Below are 6,043 nucleotides of genomic sequence, written 5' to 3' on the forward strand. Positions count from 1 at the left end.
GTTTTTATCTATACAAATGACACCAGACTTTTCAGACGGACTTTGCAAGCCGCATTTTTCAGGTAACGCACATTTGGATGTCTTTCCAGAGCCTTGTGTGCAAGGTCAATCTCATCATCATGTGAAGAAATATTGCCTGTAAAAGCAAAGTAAGGGTCTAATACCATTATAGCAGCTGACAGGCTTCTTTAAAATTTGCTTCGCTAGCCATTGTGCTTCCTCTCTTCTCACCTGGCCACTCCTGCCAAGTCTTTAACAGGTAAACAAACACTTGCTACATACAAGTTGTCTGGATCATGTTCCTTGGCAAGTCTCAAGTTCTCTAGCAACTCAGACTCCTGCTTTTTAGAAAAGATAACAGAGTCTAGGACCAAGACGTGGTTCGATTGCCACTCCTTTCTCCCAGGCTCCATCCTAATAGCCATTTGGAAGTACTCTTATCGCTTTCTGTCTTTTGTCCTGGCCACACTTCATAAGGGTCCAGGCTTTTTCAGCACATACCTCAGGGTGCAGTTCTCGCTGGGACGGTGAGGGGTAATCCCGTAGCAGTGCCTCGACCTTTGTCACATACCCCTGGCTCTCTGCCAGGTTTATCCAGGTGATAGTGAAGCCAGGCTAGGTTTCCATAGAGGACCAGCAGCCAAGGACCCATTGTGTCTAAAGGACTGTTTTGGTGAAAGGCCTCCTCTGTCTTATTACTGAGGCACTGCAGGGCCATGTTAGTGGAGCACATAAGCCCACATTTTGTACTTCTGGCCCAGCCACGGATAGCTCTCGTCGCTGCCAATGTCCTCCAGGTGATCTCTGATACTGAGCAGCTTGTATCTGCTGACCTCCAGCCCCCAGGTGAAGTGACACTCCAGTTTAGTCCTCGGGGCTGTCTGAGTAGGGCTGGTTAAAACAAGGGTTTGAACAGGGCAATTCCATGGTAACGTAATTACATTGAGACTCGGGATGTTTCACTTTAAAATATATACCAAACAAAAACCATTGATTTCAAAATGTAACAACTCATACAACTATGAACAAGGATGACTTTGAAAAAGTTCCACCTGAAAACTTTACAGAAACACATTTACAGGAAGAAATGTGCAGATAATGTTTGGCAACCGAATACATCTGAGGGAGATTTTACTGTAATTGTGCATCAGCATAGTTTTTCCAGTAAATGTTTATTTTATTGTTCAAAGTAGACATTGTGCATAGAGTTGTATGGTTTGTTAAACTATAAAAAGCAATGGTTTTTGTTTGGCATACATTTCAAAGTGAAAAATTGTAGTTGCAGCGTAATTCCGTTTCATGGAAATGAACAGCATTAAACTATGTTAACATTTTAGCAGAGACTCTTATCCAGAGTGACTTACAGTAGTGAGTGCATATATGTTTGTACTTCATTCATAGTTGGGCAGTCAAGTAATTATTGTGGATGTCCCTGAGTTTCCTGGACAAGTGAGTGTCAGTGAACAGTTATTCTGCCCTGGAATTGCGTTCCCATGCAAAACTAGACAGATCGCTAATAACTGAGTCTTCAATAAAACTCCCAATGCGTGACTTTTCTTTAGAGAATATATTGAAAACGTTTATGTTGTTGAACTGCAAAAATACAGAAAATAATAATCCATTTTGAATTCAGGCCGTAACACAACACAATGTGGAATAAGTCAAGGTGTATGGTGTCTATAAAACTGTATGTAATAAGCTCACATAGTTGTCACAAACTCCAAACCACACAGTTGTCACCGAATAGTTGGATATTCATTTCCCACTGAGCAAACCATTTCTGTACTTACAGAGTTAATATAAATACATTTTCATCAGGGTTTTACATTGGAAGACTTTTTATTTATTGACATTTGTCAAAACTCATAAATGCAACTGTTTATGTTAATGTTTTGTGTTTTACGTGTAGCCCTTGTTATCCTGAAAAGAAAATTGTAAAACACTTCATTGTGAGGTGAAAAATAAGGGCTGGACATGCAGATACAGTGGGGCAAAAAAGTATTTAGTCAGCCACCAATTGTGCAAGTTCTCCCACTTAAAAAGATGAGAGAGGCCTGTAATTTCCATCATAGGTACACTTCAACTATGACAGACAAAATTAGGGAAAAAAATCCAGAAAATCACATTGCAGGATTTTTAATGAATTTATTTGCAAATTATGGTGGATTTGTATTTGGTCACCTACAAACAAGCAAGATTTCTGGCTCTCACAGACCTGTTCTCACAGACCTCTTCTTTAAGAGGCTCCTCTGTCCTCCACTCGTTACCTGTATTAATGGCGCCTGTTTGAACTTGTTATCAGTATAAAAGACACCTGTCCACAACCTCAAACAGTCACACTCCAAACTCCACTATGGCCAAGACCAAAGAGCTGTCAAAGGACACCAGAAACAAAATTGTAGACCTGCACCAGGCTGGGAAGACTGAATCTGCAATAGGTAAGCAGCTTGGTTTGAAGAAATCAACTGTGGGAGCAATTATTAGGAAATGGAAGACATACAAGACCACTGATAATCTCCCTCAATCTGGGGCTCCACGCAAGATCTCATCCCGTGGGGTCAAAATGATCACAAGAACAGTGAGTAAAAATTCCAGAACCACACGGGGGAACCTAGTGAATGACCTGCAGAGAGCTGGGCCCAAAGTAACAAAGCCTACCATCAGTAACACACTACGCCGCCAGGGACACAAATCCTGCAGTGCCAGACGTGTCCCCCCTGCTTAAGCCAGTACATGTCCAGAGGCCCGTCTGAAGTTTGCTAGAGAGCATTTGGATGATCCAGAAGAAGATTGGGAGAATGTCAAAAGTTAAATCGTACCTGAATAAATTATACTGCTATCTTTAGGACATCAGGCACCATCAGTTTGCTCTATCAGTGTTGCTGTGGACAGGTTAATTAGTAATTAGGGAGGTGTATTCATTGATCAGCAATTTATAATTAAAAGTGGCTGCATGGTTCTGCAGATTTGCAGCTTGTTCAGCATTCTTCTGTCACATTTTGTCCAAAAGAAAATTCTTACCAAGCATTGACCCACACAAGGCATAGGTGTTCATTTTAAAATTGAAAACATACTTATTTTAGAAGATAATAGCTTTAGCCAGCAAAATGTAGACATGTGTTCATTCTAAAATCGAAAACTTACTTGACAGTGCTTTTCCCGCCTACCCTCTTGGAGCTGTAGCTGTGACTCTTCAGTTGTTCATTCAAATAAAAATAAAAATCCTGTTTGGAGCAATGACATCCCCGTGTCACTTTTGAATGATCAATGTAGCCTTTTCTGAAATATAAACTGCTGTCTTTTTTAAAAAGAGTAAACTTTGCAGTATGTAGTACTCACTGGCCCATATGACATACAGTAATTGCCCTCTTTTAACATTCACCTTTGAACTCTGAAATCAAGTATGTGGCTGGACAAAATATAAAATGTAATCATTCTTACGTGTACTGTTTGGGCGTCAATTAGGGTGTTGTCAGATACTGTACAGGTGGATATTTTGCAACATGTTGATGAAAGGTTGATTGTTTCATGATCCGGTCTGTTGTTTAAAAAAAAATTTTTTTTAAACCTTTATTTAACTAGGCAAGTCAGTTAAGAACAAATTCTTATTTACAATGACGGCCTACCAAAAGGCCTCCTACACATTACGACAAGAGACACCACAACACGACATGGCTTGTTTCAGGATGCAACACTTTATCTCTATGACTTCTATGAAAGGGAAACTTGAAAATAGAACACATCTCGTGACCAGACCAAAACTGACTCCACATGAAAAAGGAATTAGATGTCAATAGATCTTCTCTTGGCCTACTCCTTTCATCTTCAATGACGTGAAAGAAGTCATACTACCATATAAAGTAGATGAGATCTGTTTTAGATCCTCAGCTTCCTGAAGTAAATGATGCTCTCTATCAATAGTAGAGGTAAATTATTATTCAATTCAACTACAACCCAGTGAACATAAAACAGGAGTGCAAAGCAACTTCTATTTTATAAGACCTTATTGTGTAACTAATCTATTTCTTATTCTTTGGCGCTCCCTGCTGACCATAACATTGTTGAACATAGCTTGCATTTTTTTTCTATGTAGTACCACATTCTGACCAGTTTGAAGAGCTGTTTGTGGAATGCTGAGTATAGGCAGGAAAGATGTATGCTACCTTTCATATATACATTCACTGATGCTACCAAAGCACTTAGCTTGCCTGGCTAGCCAGACTCCTTGCTCCGGCCAAACGCTACGCCACGTGAATGACTAGCCTCACAAAGCCACCTGATCCTGCGAGCTTACATAAAATGCAGTGCAGCGTTTTAATGCAGGGGAGAACAACTACCCCCTCTCATTGAAGCCACAAAGTTCAAGGCTGACCGACTTCATGGTACCAATAATTACTTCTATTACACCAGATGTAAGTCCTTGAACCGATTATTTACAAAAATCAAACACAGGGCCTCCCGGGTGGTGCAGTGGTCTAGTGCCACCAGAGACTCTGGGTTTGAGCTGCTTTGTCGCAGCTGGCCGCGACCGGGAGGTCCATGGGGCGACGCACAATTGGCTTAGCGTCGTCTGGGTTAGGGAGGGTTTGGCCGGTAGGGATATCCTTGTCTCACTAGCGACTCCTGTGGCGGGCCGGGCACAGTGCACACTAACTCCTTTGGTAGGATAGTCTTGACTGGATCCAGTTTATTCTCCAATGATTGCACGTTGGTCAATTGGACGGATGGTAGAGGCGGGTTAACAACTTGCAAGTTAATTCTCACAAGGCATCCAGACCTGCATCCCCTGTATCTGCGTCTTCTCTTCACAGGAATTTGGGCCTGGTCGGGTATCTGGAGTAAATCCTCCGCGTCCGACTCGTTAAATACATTTTTTTTGGGGGGGGTGCAGTTCGAGATGAGTAATCGCTGTTTGATATCCAGAAGCTCTTTACAGTCATAAGAGTCCGAAATGACAGAAATATTATGTACAAAATGAGTTACAAATAACTTGAAAAAATACATTAAATATTACTATTATACATTTTATGCATACAAATTATACCCATACACCTGATGACCATGTCAGCGTGCATGCGCCTGGCCCGCCACAGGACTCACTACAGCGCGATGGGACAAAGACTTCCCTGCCGGGCCAAACCCTCCCCTAACGGACGACGCTGGGCCAATTGTGCGTCGCCTTATGGGTCTCCCGGTCATTACCGGCACGGGTATCGAACTAGCATCTGTAGTACTGCGGTGTGGTGCAGTGTCTTAGACCTCTGCGCCACTCAAGAGGCTCCATCCACAAAGTTTTTAATGCTTATCAATTGCTTTGCACAAAGTATCAAAATACTAAAGTACTACTTAAACAGGACTCTTAAAGTATTTAATTTAAATGTTAATTACATTTTTTTGATCACAGAAACAATGAGAAAATGTGTAAAAATAAATAATGAAATGTTATATAAAGCAGCCCGTGTAATCATCTGCCAGAGAGTAGCCCCAATCGGCCCGAGACCCAAGTAATACATTTGGGCCAGATAACTCACACCGGAATCGCCCCGCGCTCAATCCCTGCATCCTAGCCGACATGGAACAAGAGGAGTGAGAGATACACTACCGTTCAAAAGTTTGGGGTCACTTAGAAATGTCCTTGTTTTTGAAAGAAAATAAAATGTTTTTGTCCATTAAAATAACATAAAATGTATCAGAAATACAGTGTAGACATTGCTAAGGTCCTTGTGTAATGTGATATTGTACCCTAGCCTAATTGTCCTTTGTATATTATTTATATATACTTGTGTTCCCACATGTACTTCCAGTATTGATTTGTTGTTAAAAAAAAAAACTCTGCCCTCACGCACGCTGGTTTGGTGCTTGTTCATTGGGCAACAATGTTACCAAAAATAATACAGCAATTACAATATACAATCTACTATTTTAACAATGTACCTGATAGAAACAGCACAAAATTGCACGGCTCACCTTCCAACTCTGCACTCCTGGTTTGGTGCTTGTTCACTGGATGGGTGTGGATGATTGATTGTCCACAACGCAAGAA

At 41.2% G+C, this 6,043-nt stretch overlaps 1 pseudogene; it reads right to left on the minus strand.

Moving 5' to 3' along the window:
• Positions 1-8: 8 nt before the first annotated feature.
• LOC118945794 lies at positions 9-4,381 on the minus strand (annotated as a pseudogene).
• Between the last annotated feature and the right edge of the window lie 1,662 nt (positions 4,382-6,043).

The sequence above is a fragment of the Oncorhynchus mykiss genome, chromosome 30 (assembly GCF_013265735.2).
Source record: "Oncorhynchus mykiss isolate Arlee chromosome 30, USDA_OmykA_1.1, whole genome shotgun sequence".
Taxonomy (NCBI): Eukaryota; Metazoa; Chordata; class Actinopteri; order Salmoniformes; family Salmonidae; genus Oncorhynchus; species Oncorhynchus mykiss.